Consider the following 21,139-nt stretch of genomic DNA (forward strand, 5'->3'; position numbering starts at 1 on the left):
TTTTTAAAAGCACAGTTTTACCCACAATATCAAAGTGCAAATTTTAAACACACAATACTTTAAAATGATTACAAATCACCGCGCACAGCGCAATTGCTCCTTACTGCTCAGGTTAGTCACAGAACGGGTCGGAGACACTGCCACTGTTAGCCCTTGCGCGTGTGTCGCGCTGCAGCCTGTCCCGTTCTCCCGTTCACATCGGCTTCGCGGGTTGGCACATGGTTCTGGGTGTCCTACGCTCTGGTATGGACAGTGCCGGCCCTCCATGTCGGAGCTCACGAGTAGCTCCAGCTTTGGCCCCCGCGGCTCCGGGGCAGCGCACCTTCTGGTGGATTTTCCTGCGGGCTGAGGCTCTTCCGGGGATCGCGTTCGTGCGCGAGGGCATCGGTGCACTTGGGTTTTGCCCGGGAAGACGCGGAGCTGGTCGGGGTACTGCAATTATCACCGTGCTGGGCTTAGGTATCCTGTGTGTTGGGTAATTACGGTAGTGCATGAGGGTCCATTACGACCATACCACTTGAATACTCCAACAGTGCGGCCAATTTTATGGGCAGTTGCCCGCGAGATGTCCGGCGCATGTGGGATATGGGGCCGTTGCACGGCCTGTTTTGATTTGCTTCATTTCACCCCCATGACCATCTCTCGACCGTGAAGGTGCTCCATTTGGACGCTAAAAGCCTTGTCGTCGTTCTCCTACTCACCCTCTTCAGAGCCCCACTGATTTTCTTTATAGGCGATCTGCATTCTGTGGCCAGGGGCGTAGCTATCACTGGTGCAGCAGGTGCAGTGGCACCGGGGCTCAGAGGGGCCGTGGAACCCTGATAATCGCTGTAATTCCTAACCTGACAACATTTAAAGGGTAATTTTCCTTGCTAACATCCGGGCCCTAGGCGTCCTTGATAAAGTATGGCCAGAGGCAGGGGGCATTGGGGCAATTAGGAGACGTCGTGACCAGCCGGAAGTCCTGTCAGGGTGGGGCCTTAATGTGTCGTCAGTGTAAGTGAACTGTTCACTGTTTTTTAGGACCAAATAGATTCATTACTCTACAGATACATTATCCCCTGCTTCTTTATTTAGATCATTACACTTTGATTTTCCTGTAAAAAACTCGGTCCACTGTCTCCCTCCACACACATGGTTTGAACCACTACACAGTATTTGAAGGCTTGAGGTGTGCATTTCAGTGGACATAACCTTTGCATTCACTTAAGCTAGTTTCATGACTATTCAGCGACGCCTAACTCCAAACAAGCATTAGCAAAACCAATAGTTCTCACCTTTGTGACCAATTGAATTTGCCAATGGTTTTTAGCCATGCTGCAAAGTATTCCCAATGGTGCACAGCATGGCTAAAGTAAACATTTAAAAAAACGTTTATGCATAATGCAGCATCAATTTATAGGCTAGCGTAGCATGCATGCACAACACAAAAAAAACAAGCACTGGCGTTGCCAATAGGTTTCGCATTTGGAAAGTTGGAGCTATTGGTTTTGTAAATGACATTTTATATTTATATATTGTTATTGACAATGCCAATAACGATATATAAATATAAAATGTCATTTACAAAAACCAATAGCTCCAACTTTCCAAAGGCGAAACCGTTGCATTGTAAATGCTTGTTATTTATTGTCTTACCCTGTGTCTTTGTTTGTTTGTATTTTATGTTTTTTAATTTTGTTTCCTTTTTGTAATTTTTAAAATGTTCACTTTACTTTCCTATTTCCTTTCTTACTTCCATCTCTTTCCCTCCTGTTTCTACTTTCTTCTCTACCCAGCACCCAATGCCATGGTAGAGCAGGGTAGTGGCAGCAGCAGGCCCCCCAAACCAGTACCATGCGCAGCTGCACCTTGCGGTCGGCTGCCCTACAAAGGGGTGCAGCTCTGTGCGATATTCTCAGAGGTGGAGGTGGCTGCACTAGTTTTTTATGTGCAGCGCCACCTGCCCTCCACCCTGGCAGCTGGCGGCAGGCCTGGCAGTATCTATGCCCTCCAGGAAAGAGGTTGGGAGAGGGTGCCCTGGGGCGTGTGCCACTGCTCTGTGGTGCGGCACACCCAACAACGGTTTATGCACCGGTGGGCTGACATCCCGGATAGCAACGAGGACCTGCTAGGCATGGAGGTTGGGGGCTTGGTGAATAATAAATATTTGTTATGCTTTATCTATGCTAATATTATTTTCCCAAATAGAAAGCATGCAGCTCACACTCAGGTAAGTTAAGTTTATGTTACAAATATTATGTGATAATCCTAGAGTAGACAGGTGATTGGTGGCACAACCTAATCCTACTTGCTGGCGCTTGCTTGGCCTGTTTATGGAAGAAGTGTCTCACTCAGATAGTGGTAGTTCTTAGTATTAGTGAGCTAGCTTGTTCTTTCTCTTCTCTGTGTCTTACTATTTGTAGGTCGTACAGTCGCAACTCCCAACCCCAAGTGATTTTCCAGTGATGTGTCGTAAGTAACTAGTAACTGCATGCATCAGCATCAATGCACTAAAAAAATGCAGACTGAGTTCACCCGTCAAAGGGTGAGGGATTGAGAATGAGATGAGAAGCAAAGATCATTCCTTGCAATGTATTAGTAGTTCCAAAATGAAGTTTAGGACATTTGGAGTTGAGTTAGGAAATTAAGAAATAGGCCCTCGATACGAATAGGATAGGAGAGCTGATTTATAAAAGGTAAATCCAATGTTATTGCATTTGCCTCTCCCTGTCAAAATATTTTTGGGGAGATTAACTGTACCACTAATCTTTTGTTTAATGTTATATTGTTTATTTCTTCCATCAGCATCCAGGGACAAGAGGGATGATACCACCCCCGAGGCGCCAGCAGGTGAGGGAGATGAAGGTGGCTCCACTAGTGCTGATGGCTCTGCTGGGCCCAGTAAGTCCTACTGTTAATATTGGTATTATTTCCATATATTAATTTTTTTATCACTCCACATTTAAAATTCTTTTTTTTCCTTTTTACTCTGCCTGTCTCCTAATTTTTTTCATCTTTTTGCCTAAATTATTCTTATCACTGCATTATCCTATGTATTACTCCTTTACTATATTTAAAGTTTCTGTACTTGATTTCAAACTATCTGTACCTGTCTGTAGCTTTATTATTATTCTTCTGTGTCAGTAATCTTTCCCTCTCCCCTTATAGACTGCTGGTACAGTAAGACTCAGATAACCCACTTTGGGTAAGGTACTCTATTGTGAAGATTGCATACCAAATTAAGGTATTCTACGCATGTTTATTGAGAAGGCTTTCTTTTTCTTGCTCATGCTCTAACAGTAAAACGAGAGAGTGGCCATGGTCATGGTGGAACCCCAGTGATGTGTATGTATTATTATCATAGTATACCAGCAGTTAATGACTGTGCAGTATGGCTGGAAGTATGAGGAGGACAGCCACATTGCATTTGCCAACTAAGACCTTATGTCCTTCATTGAACAATTATTGCACTACTTCATTGCTCTTCAATAACTCAGACTCAATATAGCTGTGCCCCTTCATTACAACATTTTTTGTTTGGCTTGACTACCTGGATTTTTAAAGATTGACAACCAATAAAATGCAGAACATGTTGTTTTTGATTTTTGATAGAAGAATAAGATTCTGTAACCGAACTGTAGTGATGTTTTGTTTTGTGGTTGTATGGGGAGGTCTGTCTGGCATCCAGAATTATAAATGTCTAATGTTTTTTCTAGCGGCGCAGACCACCAGTGCCGGCGCCAGCCGAGGGGGAAGTCCCAGCTGCAGCAGGGGCAGGCACAGTTAACTCACATTGTTTATTTATTGACAAATGGTAATATACTCACTGCAAGGGTGTTGACAGACTTGTGAACATCCCAATTCAGCAGATACAGTGGGAGTTGTGTAGTTATGTCCTCTCCTATCTGCAACTCAGCAGACTAAGGTTCAAAAAAAGAACTTTGAGAATGGTAGTTTGATGAGAAAGGCAGAACAGAATAGAAGGAGAAAGGATGGGTTGAATGTATGTAATATATGAGTGTACGGCTGCGTGGATGAAAGGATGCATATAGGTGGATGATGAAGATGATAGGAATCTGCATAGCTCGGTGAAAGATGGATGAAAGAGTATATATGTATTCCATTTGAAGCTACAATATGAAGGTAAACACCCAGGCTATCAGTTAAACAAAAACCAGCTATGTATTCGACTGAAGTATTCCCAAAAGTTAGAAACTTAAACCATAACACAAACAAATATAATGATATCAAAAATAGTATTTTTTAATAAAAACAAAGATAAATTTATACAATGTAAACATATACTTATAATAGATTATTGATGCAAAAATGATGAGTTTTCTAATGGAAGAAAACATAAATTTAAAACATATTAAGATAGACACTGATACATATTCTTTCTAAAGTTTTTTGTGGCTGTTGAGTTTGAGTCAACGCGTTTCGACACGTCGTGGTGTCTTCCTCAGGACAGTTATACGTTCAGCCAATATGTCTATAAAGAACAGAGTATTATTATTTCTTGTATATTTGTTTGAAAATTCAATGTCATGGTTTACAGTTTCATATTAGAACATTGAAATTGATGATCGATGGCAGTGAACCAAAAAGTCATTATCCATTTCATTTTGTGATATCTGGTTCATTTTAGTTCAACATGGGAATATCGATTGTATTCATTGTTTAACTTTGAGTACTTTTTAATACATAGCATAGTACAGTGCACTTGATATAAATTCATACATTAAAGGTAACGTTGGGAGAAGAGGCTTAGACAGTTGCAATTTACATGATATCAATTGTTTTGTCTAATATTTACAATTATTCTGTTGTTAATATTCATTGGAGAGCTGATTCACATTTTGATTTGATGACAGTAATTTTTTAATATTTCACCTTCTATCTCAGGTAGCAAATAGAACCAAGATTAAAGTTTAGGAAAGAAAAGATAAGTAAAGGAAACCAACAGAAAAAGGGTGACAACTAGGATTAATCGTTTATTTCTTGTGAGGGTTTTAGTATTAATTTGAACCATACCTAAAAACTGGTATCCTAGTTTCTATAAGCTCATGCATCTGGTACTGCATACCTATCTACAACAGTATCTCTTTATATCTGAAATACTCAGTAGTGAGTACCTCTTTTCTTTCACTTAGATGATAGGTATCATATAACTTTACCTGACTGCGATCTCTCTTCAAGATTTACCAGCCAAAACCTTCATTAAAAACCAGACTGATTGAGGCACCGTTATTTTCATTTCCTAAGATTCGGCATGTGTAACCTGCAAGAAAGATAATTCCATATTTCTTAAACGCCCTTCCATTTGGTATTTTATGTATAGGGCGTGCTAGAGAGCAACATGTGCTCATCCACATAGTCTTTTTTTTGGGGGGTATATAGTCTACCTTCATTTTAATGGTACACTGCTCCCATCTCAATCAGGCTGTATTTCTACCACACTGTGGTTGTCTTCATAAAAACGAGTTCCCTCCAAACTATAAATAAAACCAATTGGTCGTCATAATAGGTAATAGAGGTTTTCTAGTGGTGCAAAGCTCAGCTAACAATCGTATCTTTTCTCACCTTATTAGTAAAAAAGAAGCATTGAAAGTGTAATTAAAAATCCCTCTCGCAGTCGCTATGTCATTTACAGCCCAAATCCGTCACGTTTTCAGGGAATTCGAGCTTTCAGCGTAGAGCGGTAACTATTTAAAGAGAGTGAGAAACCGCACATGTTTGCATATTAGAACAGCTATTTTTGTGGCCCTCTTTTAACAAAGTCTGCTTAGGTAAGTAAACACGGCCTATCTTCATACCTTAAGAGGCTCTTGTTCCTTACATGCGGACCGTTAGTGGTTCCCGCTGTTAGGGATAGCGCTGCATAGAAGACGGGTTTCCTCGTTCTTTCCCTTCTTTAAACGATTCAAGCTTCCAGCGCGGAGCGGCAATTCTCTAAAAGAGGTGAAGTGCCGCACATATTTAAATGTTTTAGGAAAAGTATTATTGCAACCCGCCTTTAATAAAATCTCCTCGGGTCAGAAAAAATGGCATGTATTTATACCTTAAAGGAATCTTGTTTCCTTTACGCGGGCCGTCAGGGATTCCCGCTGTTGACAATAGCGTTGCATAAAAGGCGGGTTTCCTCGTCCGATACCCTTTCGCTGCGGGGACCAATTAAGTATGATGATGTGCGCTTACTCGTGGACGGACTCTATACTTTAAGCAGAGTACCTAAAACGTTCAAAATTAAACTTATATTAGTTTGTGGGTTTATCTTATTGCTATAGATTAAAGCCATTATGGGCGAGGGGAAACATTTCTTATCTCACTCACCTTACTCGCGCTCTTTCTCCCTATGGGGATGGTCCAATCGGCGGGCGGCTTGTAACGGCAGGAATTCAAAGGATTCACAAGCCGTAGTTTTATTGGTATTTATACTCTAACCTGTTTATCTCATTGAACTAGTGCTCCTCCCATGTTTAAAGCTGTAACTACCGTTTTTTTCTTTGGGACTCATTTCAAACATAGACAAAGGGAAAGCAACCGATTCTTTTCATTCACCGATTTGTTTCCTTTTGCTCTTATGTGTCACTATGTGATTTATTTGTTATAAACTAGGAATCTTTATTTTATCATAGACAGAAGTTTAGATATTTAAAGGTTGCTTAATTAGTAAAAATAGGTGAAAGCGACCTCTACATTGAATTCGAGTTCCCTCTAGTTCAGAGTGAATGGTAACTTTACAATTTATTTGAGATATTGTTCCATATCCCTATGGTCTAGTGATTTCATTATATTATCGCATTTGACCACGGGCATTCCGAATTCAGGCCTTGTTTATATGTGTCAAGAGTAAAGATCCAATAAAGTTCTCGCTTTTTCCTGATTTGTTCCCCTCCTGTGTTATTTGGCAGTTTTATTTTCTCCAGAATGCGCCACTTCATTTCTTCGGAAGAATGTCCGAAGTCCATAAAGTGGCTGACTAAAGGCGCAGACAATTTTTTAGTTTTTATTGCTGACCGATGCTCGGTCAGCCTTGTTTTTATGGCCCTTCCTGTCTCGCCAACGTATCCTAAGTGGCATGGACATGTGATGAGATACACCACATTCTGTGTGTTGCATGTCCATAAATCTTTTGCTTTTATTTCTACATTATTTAGGGTCATTGTTTCACCGAGAAGAATGTTATTGCAGGATTTACAAGAGCCACAACTCGATGTGCCTTTTACTGGGTTGTTATTCTGGAAAGACCTTTGTACAAATGGTGGATTTTCCGCAGTTTTGCTAAATCTGGATCGAACAATTTGGTCTTTTAAATTCTTGTTGCGCCTATGCGCATACATGGGTTTGGGTATTTTTTGTTGGGTGTTATTCAAGTTCAATAAATGCCAATTGGAATTTATAATCTGCCTAATGCTTCCATCTATGGTTGAGTGTTTCGTTATACAAACCAAGGACGGGGCATTTTTAGTTCGATTTGAGTTTAGGAGTGCATCCCTGTCGTAGAATCTAGCTCTTTTGTAGGCCTCTCGTATTAGGCGGCGTGGGTAGCCTCTTTGTAAGAATTTGATTTTCATGTTCTCAGATTGTAAATCATAGTCTCTTAATTCTGTACAATTACGTCGTACTCTCAGAAATTGGGAAAACGGAATACTATCCTTTTGGCACTTCGGGTGGAAACGTTTGAAGTGCAGCATTGTATTCCTGGCAGTGGGTTTGGTAAATAAATCAACCTGCAATCTGCCATCACCATTTTTGATAAAAATGTCCAGGAACTCTACCCTGTCTTTGTTAGTATGTGCACTGAATTTTAAGTTTACATCTGCCTCGTTCAGCCAAAGGAGGAATTCCCTCAGAGTCTGTTCCCCATTGGTCCACACAAAGAAAATGTCATCTATGTAGCGGTACCAATGGGAAACAGACTCAAAGAAAGGGGCCATTTCATGAAAAATATTTTTTGTTTCGAAGGCGATCATGTAGATGTTAGCTATGGATGGAGCCATCGAGGCTCCCATGCTGACTCCCTTCGTTTGTAGGAACAATTGTTCACCAAATTCAAAACAGTTTTCTGTAAGTACAAGAGTAAGGCATTCCCTAATAAAATTGCTACAACAAGGAATTTGATATTCCTCAATGAACCATAGCGTTGTCTCTATTGCTCCAATCTGTGGTATATTACTATATAGTGACTCGATGTCAAGAGTCACTAAAATATCTTTCTGAGGATTAAATTGGAGATTCTCCACTTTTTTTATAATGTCACCTGTATCCTTAATGTAGGAGGGCGATAGCGGGATATATGGACGCAAAATGTTGTCTAGATATTTCGAGACGGCCTCCAAAGGCGTTCCTATTGTTGATACTATTGGACGATATGGAGGATCTTCTTGGTTCTTGTGGACCTTAGGTAGTCCATAAATGCACGACATTTTTCCTTCAGATTTATTTAGATATTCAAATTCCTTTTTATTTATAATTCCCGTTCCTAAGGCTTTAGTTGTTATCTTGTTAATAGATTTCACTATCTTATTTATGGGGTTCAGCTTAATTTTCTTATAAAATGTCGGGTCATTAAGCATCTCCAACATTTTGCTTTCATATTTTAAGGTGTCTATTAAAACTATTCCTCCACCTTTGTCGCTACTCTTCACAGTGACTGTTTTGTTTGTTTTAAATTTTTCTATTGAGTCATGTTCGTCTTTTGAGATGTTATAAATTGGTTTAGGGATAAACTTTAAAGTTTGATCTAATTTACTTAAAACTGCTTTCTCAAAGATAGCGATCTCTGGGCCTACCTGGTCTAAGGTTGGTGTGAAGGTGGATGGTAGGGCAACTATATTAGGGGATATATTATCCAATGTTAAAGGGTCATTCTCTGCAAAGTATCTTTTTAACCTAATTTTTCTGAAAAATGCATGAATATCCCTATACAACTCAAAGATATTCACCTGAGTGTGGGGGACAAAGGATAATCCTTTTGATAGAAGAGAGAGGTCGGAGGGTGCTAGATTATGAGAAGAGAGGTTAAATATCGGGATTACATCCCGTTCCTCCAGTATTGCTTGCTTCTGGTTTCCAGGTACTGTTGAGGTTCCTGGGCATACTGGTGATTCTGATAGTTCCCTCTCTGTGGATTTTGGAATCTCACTCTTCTCCGTCCCCCTCTCCCCCCTCTGTTCCCTAAAAAAGATCGACGGTTGCCTCTGTGGTTATTTCTTGGGTCAAAAGGCATATCATTGTGGAATCCCATCCCCCCTTCTTCTTCCGACTCAGGGTCTGAAGAATCGGAGAAGGTGTTGATTCTTTGCTGGGTTTCGTATCTTGGTGCCCCATGTTGATAATCTGACTTAAAATAATTTTCCACAAGATATGGATAGGTCCGTTCTATGGTGTAGAACCTTTTATCCTTAGCAAATTTTTCCTCTTTTCTTTTTCTTAGATAGTCAGAAAAAGAAGCAATATCCTGCTTTACGATGTCAAATTGTTTATTGGCATCTTCAACCGTTGTTGATTTTTTGAGTTTGTCTTCAAGTTCCTCTATTTCTTTTCGTATATCTGCAGCAAGATCTTTTGCTGTAGATATTATCAGGATCATTAAATCTCTGGAGCAGCGAGTAGCAATCATGCTCCATTTGTTGAGAAAGGTCTTAATATCAACAAAGAGTCCAGGGATGTTCCTGACCCTCAGTCCCAGGGGGATAATACCATGCTTGAGATAGTTCAGCATGAATTCCCCATGGGCTTCGATCCTTATAAGTTTTTTTTGAAGATCTAACAGTTTGTTCGTGTCACTATTATTAAGGGAATTACTTGAAGAGCTGTTTCCAAATGAGGCACTAGTGCCTACAAGAGTGGCAAAGTCCTCATCCGAAAACCCAAAGGTTTGAAAATGGGCCATTGGTTATTGGAGGTGCTAGATCGTAAAGCTACAATTAATAGATGGCAGGATGTAGAAGAATGAGAAAAATAGGAGAAGAATAGACGACAGTCGAGGATTCCACAAAGATGTATTCACTGAGATAGAAGGAATGAACCCCACATTTCCTCTAGACTAGTACGACTCAAAAAATGAAAAGCCCCACACGGATGAACCGTGGGTATAATATTTTGTGAAGTAACAAGGGCCCCCTGGTACGGATAAAAATCCTGGGTCAGGGAAAACATACAATGTGAAGGTAAACACCCAGGCTATCAGTTAAACAAAAACCAGCTATGTATTCGACTGAAGTATTCCCAAAAGTTAGAAACTTAAACCATAACACAAACAAATATAATGATAACAAAAATAGTATTTTTTAATAAAAACAAAGATAAATTTATACAATGTAAACATATACTTATAATAGATTATCGATGCAAAAATGATGAGTTTTCTAATGGAAGAAAACATAAATTTAAAACATATTAAGATAGACACTGATACATATTCTTTCTAAAGTTTTTTGTGGCTGTTGAGTTTGAGTCAACGCGTTTCGACACGTCGTGGTGTCTTCCTCAGGACAGTTATACGTTCAGCCAATATGTCTATAAAGAACAGAGTATTATTAGTTCTTGTATATTTGTTTGAAAATTCAATGTCATGGTTTACAGTTTCATATTAGAACATTGAAATTGATGATCGATGGCAGTGAACCAAAAAGTCATTATCCATTTCATTTTGTGATATCTGGTTCATTTTAGTTCAACATGGGAATATCGATTGTATTCATTGTTTAACTTTGAGTACTTTTTAATACATAGCATAGTACAGTGCACTTGATATAAATTCATACATTAAAGGTAACGTTGGGAGAAGAGGCTTAGACAGTTGCAATTTACATGATATCAATTGTTTTGTCTAATATTTACAATTATTCTGTTGTTAATATTCATTGGAGAGCTGATTCACATTTTGATTTGATGACAGTAATTTTTTAATATTTCACCTTCTATCTCAGGTAGCAAATAGAACCAAGATTAAAGTTTAGGAAAGAAAAGATAAGTAAAGGAAACCAACAGAAAAAGGGTGACAACTAGGATTAATCGTTTATTTCTTGTGAGGGTTTTAGTATTAATTTGAACCATACCTAAAAACTGGTATCCTAGTTTCTATAAGCTCATGCATCTAGTACTGCATACCTATCTACAACAGTATCTCTTTATATCTGAAATACTCAGTAGTGAGTACCTCTTTTCTTTCACTTAGATGATAGGTATCATATAACTTTACCTGACTGCGATCTCTCTTCAAGATTTACCAGCCAAAACCTTCATTAAAAACCAGACTGATTGAGGCACCGTTATTTTCATTTCCTAAGATTCGGCATGTGTAACCTGCAAGAAAGATAATTCCATATTTCTTAAACGCCCTTCCATTTGGTATTTTATGTATAGGGCGTGCTAGAGAGCAACATGTGCTCATCCACATAGTCTTTTTTTTGGGGGGTATATAGTCTACCTTCATTTTAATGGTACACTGCTCCCATCTCAATCAGGCTGTATTTCTACCACACTGTGGTTGTCTTCATAAAAACGAGTTCCCTCCAAACTATAAATAAAACCAATTGGTCGTCATAATAGGTAATAGAGGTTTTCTAGTGGTGCAAAGCTCAGCTAACAATCGTATCTTTTCTCACCTTATTAGTAAAAAAGAAGCATTGAAAGTGTAATTAAAAATCCCTCTCGCAGTCGCTATGTCATTTACAGCCCAAATCCGTCACGTTTTCAGGGAATTCGAGCTTTCAGCGTAGAGCGGTAACTATTTAAAGAGAGTGAGAAACCGCACATGTTTGCATATTAGAACAGCTATTTTTGTGGCCCTCTTTTAACAAAGTCTGCTTAGGTAAGTAAACACGGCCTATCTTCATACCTTAAGAGGCTCTTGTTCCTTACATGCGGACCGTTAGTGGTTCCCGCTGTTAGGGATAGCGCTGCATAGAAGACGGGTTTCCTCGTTCTTTCCCTTCTTTAAACGATTCAAGCTTCCAGCGCGGAGCGGCAATTCTCTAAAAGAGGTGAAGTGCCGCACATATTTAAATGTTTTAGGAAAAGTATTATTGCAACCCGCCTTTAATAAAATCTCCTCGGGTCAGAAAAAATGGCATGTATTTATACCTTAAAGGAATCTTGTTTCCTTTACGCGGGCCATCAGGGATTCCCGCTGTTGACAATAGCGTTGCATAAAAGGCGGGTTTCCTCGTCCGATACCCTTTCGCTGCGGGGACCAATTAAGTATGATGATGTGCGCTTACTCGTGGACGGACTCTATACTTTAAGCAGAGTACCTAAAACGTTCAAAATTAAACTTATATTAGTTTGTGGGTTTATCTTATTGCTATAGATTAAAGCCATTATGGGCGAGGGGAAACATTTCTTATCTCACTCACCTTACTCGCGCTCTTTCTCCCTATGGGGATGGTCCAATCGGCGGGCGGCTTGTAACGGCAGGAATTCAAAGGATTCACAAGCCGTAGTTTTATTGGTATTTATACTCTAACCTGTTTATCTCATTGAACTACTTAAAGTATAGAGTCCGTCCACGAGTAAGCGCACATCATCATACTTAATTGGTCCCCGCAGCGAAAGGGTATCGGACGAGGAAACCCGCCTTTTATGCAACGCTATTGTCAACAGCGGGAATCCCTGACGGCCCGCGTAAAGGAAACAAGATTCCTTTAAGGTATAAATACATGCCATTTTTTCTGACCCGAGGAGATTTTATTAAAGGCGGGTTGCAATAATACTTTTCCTAAAACATTTAAATATGTGCGGCACTTCACCTCTTTTAGAGAATTGCCGCTCCGCGCTGGAAGCTTGAATCGTTTAAAGAAGGGAAAGAACGAGGAAACCCGTCTTCTATGCAGCGCTATCCCTAACAGCGGGAACCACTAACGGTCCGCATGTAAGGAACAAGAGCCTCTTAAGGTATGAAGATAGGCCGTGTTTACTTACCTAAGCAGACTTTGTTAAAAGAGGGCCACAAAAATAGCTGTTCTAATATGCAAACATGTGCGGTTTCTCACTCTCTTTAAATAGTTACCGCTCTACGCTGAAAGCTCGAATTCCCTGAAAACGTGACGGATTTGGGCTGTAAATGACATAGCGACTGCGAGAGGGATTTTTAATTACACTTTCAATGCTTCTTTTTTACTAATAAGGTGAGAAAAGATACGATTGTTAGCTGAGCTTTGCACCACTAGAAAACCTCTATTACCTATTATGACGACCAATTGGTTTTATTTATAGTTTGGAGGGAACTCGTTTTTATGAAGACAACCACAGTGTGGTAGAAATACAGCCTGATTGAGATGGGAGCAGTGTACCATTAAAATGAAGGTAGACTATATACCCCCCAAAAAAAAGACTATGTGGATGAGCACATGTTGCTCTCTAGCACGCCCTATACATAAAATACCAAATGGAAGGGCGTTTAAGAAATATGGAATTATCTTTCTTGCAGGTTACACATGCCGAATCTTAGGAAATGAAAATAACGGTGCCTCAATCAGTCTGGTTTTTAATGAAGGTTTTGGCTGGTAAATCTTGAAGAGAGATCGCAGTCAGGTAAAGTTATATGATACCTATCATCTAAGTGAAAGAAAAGAGGTACTCACTACTGAGTATTTCAGATATAAAGAGATACTGTTGTAGATAGGTATGCAGTACCAGATGCATGAGCTTATAGAAACTAGGATACCAGTTTTTAGGTATGGTTCAAATTAATACTAAAACCCTCACAAGAAATAAACGATTAATCCTAGTTGTCACCCTTTTTCTGTTGGTTTCCTTTACTTATCTTTTCTTTCCTAAACTTTAATCTTGGTTCTATTTGCTACCTGAGATAGAAGGTGAAATATTAAAAAATTACTGTCATCAAATCAAAATGCGAATCAGCTCTCCAATGAATATTAACAACAGAATAATTGTAAATATTAGACAAAACAATTGATATCATGTAAATTGCAACTTTCTAAGCCTCTTCTCCCAACGTTACCTTTAATGTATGAATTTATATCAAGTGCACTGTACTATGCTATGTATTAAAAAGTACTCAAAGTTAAACAATGAATACAATCGATATTCCCATGTTGAACTAAAATGAACCAGATATCACAAAATGAAATGGATAATGACTTTTTGGTTCACTGCCATCGATCATCAATTTCAATGTTCTAATATGAAACTGTAAACCATGACATTGAATTTTCAAACAAATATACAAGAACTAATAATACTCTGTTCTTTATAGACATATTGGCTGAACGTATAACTGTCCTGAGGAAGACACCACGACGTGTCGAAACGCGTTGACTCAAACTCAACAGCCACAAAAAACTTTAGAAAGAACATGTATCAGTGTCTATCTTAATATGTTTTAAATTTATGTTTTCTTCCATTAGAAAACTCATCATTTTTGCATCGATAATCTATTATAAGTATATGTTTACATTGTATAAATTTATCTTTGTTTTTATTAAAAAATACTATTTTTGATATCATTATATTTGTTTGTGTTATGGTTTAAGTTTCTAACTTTTGGGAATACTTCAGTCGAATACATAGCTGGTTTTTGTTTAACTGATAGCCTGGGTGTTTACCTTCACATTGTATGTTTTCCCTGACCCAGGATTTTTATCCGTACCAGGGGGCCCTTGTTACTTCACAAAATATTATACCCACGGTTCATCCGTGTGGGGCTTTTCGTTTTTTGAGTCGTACTAGTCTAGAGGAAACGTGGGGTTCATTCCTTCTATCTCAGTGAATACATCTTTGTGGAATCCTCGACTGTCGTCTATTCTTCTCCTATTTTTCTCATTCTTCTACATCCTGCCATCTATTAATTGTAGCTTTACGATCTAGCACCTCCAATAACCAATGGCCCATTTTCAAACCTTTGGGTTTTCGGATGAGGACTTTGCCACTCTTGTAGGCACTAGTGCCTCATTTGGAAACAGCTCTTCAAGTAATTCCCTTAATAATAGTGACACGAACAAACTGTTAGATCTTCAAAAAAAACTTATAAGGATCGAAGCCCATGGGGAATTCATGCTGAACTATCTCAAGCATGGTATTATCCCCCTGGGACTGAGGGTCAGGAACATCCCTGGACTCTTTGTTGATATTAAGACCTTTCTCAACAAATGGAGCATGATTGCTACTCGCTGCTCCAGAGATTTAATGATCCTGATAATATCTACAGCAAAAGATCTTGCTGCAGATATACGAAAAGAAATAGAGGAACTTGAAGACAAACTCAAAAAATCAACAACGGTTGAAGATGCCAATAAACAATTTGACATCGTAAAGCAGGATATTGCTTCTTTTTCTGACTATCTAAGAAAAAGAAAAGAGGAAAAATTTGCTAAGGATAAAAGGTTCTACACCATAGAACGGACCTATCCATATCTTGTGGAAAATTATTTTAAGTCAGATTATCAACATGGGGCACCAAGATACGAAACCCAGCAAAGAATCAACACCTTCTCCGATTCTTCAGACCCTAAGTCGGAAGAAGAAGGGGGGATGGGATTCCACAATGATATGCCTTTTGACCCAAGAAATAACCACAGAGGCAACCGTCGATCTTTTTTAGGGAACAGAGGGGGGAGAGGGGGACGGAGAAGAGTGAGATTCCAAAATCCACAGAGAGGGAACTATCAGAATCACCAGTATGCCCAGGAACCTCAACAGTACCTGGAAACCAGAAGCAAGCAATACTGGAGGAACGGGATGTAATCCCGATATTTAACCTCTCTTCTCATAATCTAGCACCCTCCGACCTCTCTCTTCTATCAAAAGGATTATCCTTTGTCCCCCACACTCAGGTGAATATCTTTGAGTTGTATAGGGATATTCATGCATTTTTCAGAAAAATTAGGTTAAAAAGATACTTTGCAGAGAATGACCCTTTAACATTGGATAATATATCCCCTAATATAGTTGCCCTACCATCCACCTTCACACCAACCTTAGACCAGGTAGGCCCAGAGATTGCTATCTTTGAGAAAGCAGTTTTAAGTAAATTAGATCAAACTTTAAAGTTTATCCCTAAACCAATTTATAACATCTCAAAAGACGAACATGACTCAATAGAAAAATTTAAAACAAACAAAACAGTCACTGTGAAGAGTAGCGACAAAGGTGGAGGAATAGTTTTAATAGACACCTTAAAATATGAAAGCAAAATGTTGGAGATGCTTAATGACCCGACATTTTATAAGAAAATTAAGCTGAACCCCATAAATAAGATAGTGAAATCTATTAACAAGATAACAACTAAAGCCTTAGGAACGGGAATTATAAATAAAAAGGAATTTGAATATCTAAATAAATCTGAAGGAAAAATGTCGTGCATTTATGGACTACCTAAGGTCCACAAGAACCAAGAAGATCCTCCATATCGTCCAATAGTATCAACAATAGGAACGCCTTTGGAGGCCGTCTCGAAATATCTAGACAACATTTTGCGTCCATATATCCCGCTATCGCCCTCCTACATTAAGGATACAGGTGACATTATAAAAAAAGTGGAGAATCTCCAATTTAATCCTCAGAAAGATATTTTAGTGACTCTTGACATCGAGTCACTATATAGTAATATACCACAGATTGGAGCAATAGAGACAACGCTATGGTTCATTGAGGAATATCAAATTCCTTGTTGTAGCAATTTTATTAGGGAATGCCTTACTCTTGTACTTACAGAAAACTGTTTTGAATTTGGTGAACAATTGTTCCTACAAACGAAGGGAGTCAGCATGGGAGCCTCGATGGCTCCATCCATAGCTAACATCTACATGATCGCCTTCGAAACAAAAAATATTTTTAATGAAATGGCCCCTTTCTTTGAGTCTGTTTCCCATTGGTACCGCTACATAGATGACATTTTCTTTGTGTGGACCAATGGGGAACAGACTCTGAGGGAATTCCTCGTTTGGCTGAACGAGGCAGATGTAAACTTAAAATTCAGTGCACATACTAACAAAGACAGGGTAGAGTTCCTGGACATTTTTATCAAAAATGGTGATGGCAGATTGCAGGTTGATTTATTTACCAAACCCACTGCCAGGAATACAATGCTGCACTTCAAAAGTTTCCACCCGAAGTGCCAAAAGGATAGTATTCCGTTTTCCCAATTTCTGAGAGTACGACGTAATTGTACAGAATTAAGAGACTATGATTTACAATCTGAGAACATGAAAATCAAATTCTTACAAAGAGGCTACCCACGCCGCCTAATACGAGAGGCCTACAAAAGAGCTAGATTCTACGACAGGGATGCACTCCTAAACTCAAATCGAACTAAAAATGCCCCGTCCTTGGTTTGTATAACGAAACACTCAACCATAGATGGAAGCATTAGGCAGATTATAAATTCCAATTGGCATTTATTGAACTTGAATAACACCCAACAAAAAATACCCAAACCCATGTATGCGCATAGGCGCAACAAGAATTTAAAAGACCAAATTGTTCGATCCAGATTTAGCAAAACTGCGGAAAATCCACCATTTGTACAAAGGTCTTTCCAGAATAACAACCCAGTAAAAAGAACATCGAGTTGTGGCTCTTGTAAATCCTGCAATAACATTCTTCTCGGTGAAACAATGACCCTAAATAATGTAGAAATAAAAGCAAAAGATTTATGGACATGCAACACACAGAATGTGGTGTATCTCATCACATGTCCATGCCACTTAGGATACGTTGGCGAGACAGGAAGGGCCATAAAAACAAGGCTGACCGAGCATCGGTCAGCAATAAAAACTAAAAAATTGTCTGCGCCTTTAGTCAGCCACTTTATGGACTTCGGACATTCTTCCGAAGAAATGAAGTGGCGCATTCTGGAGAAAATAAAACTGCCAAATAACACAGGAGGGGAACAAATCAGGAAAAAGCGAGAACTTTATTGGATCTTTACTCTTGACACATATAAACAAGGCCTGAATTCGGAATGCCCGTGGTCAAATGCGATAATATAATGAAATCACTAGACCATAGGGATATGGAACAATATCTCAAATAAATTGTAAAGTTACCATTCACTCTGAACTAGAGGGAACTCGAATTCAATGTAGAGGTCGCTTTCACCTATTTTTACTAATTAAGCAACCTTTAAATATCTAAACTTCTGTCTATGATAAAATAAAGATTCCTAGTTTATAACAAATAAATCACATAGTGACACATAAGAGCAAAAGGAAACAAATCGGTGAATGAAAAGAATCGGTTGCTTTCCCTTTGTCTATGTTTGAAATGAGTCCCAAAGAAAAAAACGGTAGTTACAGCTTTAAACATGGGAGGAGCACTAGTTCAATGAGATAAACAGGTTAGAGTATAAATACCAATAAAACTACGGCTTGTGAATCCTTTGAATTCCTGCCGTTACAAGCCGCCCGCCGATTGGACCATCCCCATAGGGAGAAAGAGCGCGAGTAAGGTGAGTGAGATAAGAAATGTTTCCCCTCGCCCATAATGGCTTTAATCTATAGCAATAAGATAAACCCACAAACTAATATAAGTTTAATTTTGAACGTTTTAGGTACTCTGCTTAAAGTATAGAGTCCGTCCACGAGTAAGCGCACATCATCATACTTAATTGGTCCCCGCAGCGAAAGGGTATCGGACGAGGAAACCCGCCTTTTATGCAACACTATTGTCAACAGCGGGAATCCCTGACGGCCCGCGTAAAGGAAACAAGATTCCTTTAAGGTATAAATACATGCCATTTTTTCTGACCCGAGGAGATTTTATTAAAGGCGGGTTGCAATAATACTTTTCCTAAAACATTTAAATATGTGCGGCACTTCACCTCTTTTAGAGAATTGCCGCTCCGCGCTGGAAGCTTGAATCGTTTAAAGAAGGGAAAGAACGAGGAAACCCGTCTTCTATGCAGCGCTATCCCTAACAGCGGGAACCACTAACGGTCCGCATGTAAGGAACAAGAGCCTCTTAAGGTATGAAGATAGGCCGTGTTTACTTACCTAAGCAGACTTTGTTAAAAGAGGGCCACAAAAATAGCTGTTCTAATATGCAAACATGTGCGGTTTCTCACTCTCTTTAAATAGTTACCGCTCTATGCTGAAAGCTCGAATTCCCTGAAAACGTGACGGATTTGGGCTGTAAATGACATAGCGACTGCGAGAGGGATTTTTAATTACACTTTCAATGCTTCTTTTTTACTAATAAGGTGAGAAAAGATACGATTGGTAGCTGAGCTTTGCACCACTAGAAAACCTCTATTACCTATTATGACGACCAATTGGTTTTATTTATAGTTTGGAGGGAACTCGTTTTTATGAAGACAACCACAGTGTGGTAGAAATACAGCCTGATTGAGATGGGAGCAGTGTACCATTAAAATGAAGGTAGACTATATACCCCCCCAAAAAAAAGACTATGTGGATGAGCACATGTTGCTCTCTAGCACGCCCTATACATAAAATACCAAATGGAAGGGCGTTTAAGAAATATGGAATTATCTTTCTTGCAGGTTACACATGCCGAATCTTAGGAAATGAAAATAACGGTGCCTCAATCAGTCTGGTTTTTAATGAAGGTTTTGGCTGGTAAATCTTGAAGAGAGATCGCAGTCAGGTAAAGTTATATGATACCTATCATCTAAGTGAAAGAAAAGAGGTACTCACTACTGAGTATTTCAGATATAAAGAGATACTGTTGTAGATAGGTATGCAGTACCAGATGCATGAGCTTATAGAAACTAGGATACCAGTTTTTAGGTATGGTTCAAATTAATACTAAAACCCTCACAAGAAATAAACGATTAATCCTAGTTGTCACCCTTTTTCTGTTGGTTTCCTTTACTTATCTTTTCTTTCCTAAACTTTAATCTTGGTTCTATTTGCTACCTGAGATAGAAGGTGAAATATTAAAAAATTACTGTCATCAAATCAAAATGTGAATCAGCTCTCCAATGAATATTAACAACAGAATAATTGTAAATATTAGACAAAACAATTGATATCATGTAAATTGCAACTGTCTAAGCCTCTTCTCCCAACGTTACCTTTAATGTATGAATTTATATCAAGTGCACTGTACTATGCTATGTATTAAAAAGTACTCAAAGTTAAACAATGAATACAATCGATATTCCCATGTTGAACTAAAATGAACCAGATATCACAAAATGAAATGGATAATGACTTTTTGGTTCACTGCCATCGATCATCAATTTCAATGTTCTAATATGAAACTGTAAACCATGACATTGAATTTTCAAACAAATATACAAGAACTAATAATACTCTGTTCTTTATAGACATATTGGCTGAACGTATAACTGTCCTGAGGAAGACACCACGACGTGTCGAAACGCGTTGACTCAAACTCAACAGCCACAAAAAACTTTAGAAAGAATATGTATCAGTGTCTATCTTAATATGTTTTAAATTTATGTTTTCTTCCATTAGAAAACTCATCATTTTTGCATCGATAATCTATTATAAGTATATGTTTACATTGTATAAATTTATCTTTGTTTTTATTAAAAAATACTATTTTTGATATCATTATATTTGTTTGTGTTATGGTTTAAGTTTCTAACTTTTGGGAATACTTCAGTCGAATACATAGCTGGTTTTTGTTTAACTGATAGCCTGGGTGTTTACCTTCACATTGTATGTTTTCCCTGACCCAGGATTTTTATCCGTACCAGGGGGCCCTTGTTACTTCACAAAATTCCATTTGAAGCTACCCTGCAATTGAGGGACCACACAGCATCGTTGGTCACCTCTTATTCATTGGGGTGACAGGGAAAACACCCTCTGCTGGGTGGCAGAGTGGGCTAAAGAACGGTGATGGATTAAACCCAGATCAGTTGACGGGGGGTGAGTGCTTGTATTGTCAACGCTCCGTCCATCACCACCTTTGGTTTTGCTTTGTTCGCCATAAGTTGGCAGGGTATGCTCAGACATGAGTCCCTTGCTCACTTTGCCACTGGATTCAAGCAAGCCGGGCTGAAGACGGCTGTAATGCTAGAAACCGGTCCTCGGAAGCTTGTTTCCGGTCCAGGGAAGGCATGGCTTGGCAGTTCGGCTGGACTGTTCCCATGAGACACAGGGTCAGACTGATTTGCATATGGCCATGTCTGAACTGGGGTGGCAGAGTGGGCTAAAGAACGGTGATGGATTAGACCCAGATCAGTTGACTGGGGGTG

The 21,139-nt window shown here is 39.0% G+C and overlaps 4 long non-coding RNA genes across 6 annotated transcripts; 2 read left to right on the plus strand and 2 right to left on the minus strand.

Moving 5' to 3' along the window:
* Positions 1-4,270: 4,270 nt before the first annotated feature.
* Positions 4,271-6,432, minus strand: LOC144798828 (uncharacterized). Of its 3 annotated transcripts, none has more exons than XR_013603669.1 (3): positions 6,044-6,432; positions 5,160-5,934; positions 4,271-4,474 (listed from the first exon to the last, which is right to left on the minus strand). It is a non-coding gene; the product is annotated as an uncharacterized LOC144798828 (long non-coding RNA). The 3 variants fall into 3 exon arrangements; XR_013603668.1 differs by having other exon boundaries at positions 5,160-5,687; positions 5,799-6,432; XR_013603670.1 differs by having other exon boundaries at positions 5,160-5,263; positions 5,388-6,432.
* A 3,846-nt stretch (positions 6,433-10,278) lies between these two features.
* On the minus strand, positions 10,279-12,076 carry LOC144798534 (uncharacterized). The gene is made up of 3 exons (XR_013603561.1): positions 11,831-12,076; positions 11,192-11,719; positions 10,279-10,506 (listed from the first exon to the last, which is right to left on the minus strand). It is a non-coding gene; the product is annotated as an uncharacterized LOC144798534 (long non-coding RNA).
* A 531-nt stretch (positions 12,077-12,607) lies between these two features.
* Positions 12,608-14,290, plus strand: LOC144798743 (uncharacterized). The gene is made up of 3 exons (XR_013603636.1): positions 12,608-12,885; positions 12,997-13,524; positions 14,210-14,290. It is a non-coding gene; the product is annotated as an uncharacterized LOC144798743 (long non-coding RNA).
* A 4,766-nt stretch (positions 14,291-19,056) lies between these two features.
* Positions 19,057-20,355, plus strand: LOC144798491 (uncharacterized). The gene is made up of 4 exons (XR_013603551.1): positions 19,057-19,150; positions 19,239-19,328; positions 19,454-19,557; positions 20,243-20,355. It is a non-coding gene; the product is annotated as an uncharacterized LOC144798491 (long non-coding RNA).
* Positions 20,356-21,139: the final 784 nt, after the last annotated feature.

This window comes from Lissotriton helveticus, chromosome 12, assembly GCF_964261635.1.
Source record: "Lissotriton helveticus chromosome 12, aLisHel1.1, whole genome shotgun sequence".
NCBI classification, from domain to species: domain Eukaryota; kingdom Metazoa; phylum Chordata; class Amphibia; order Caudata; family Salamandridae; genus Lissotriton; species Lissotriton helveticus.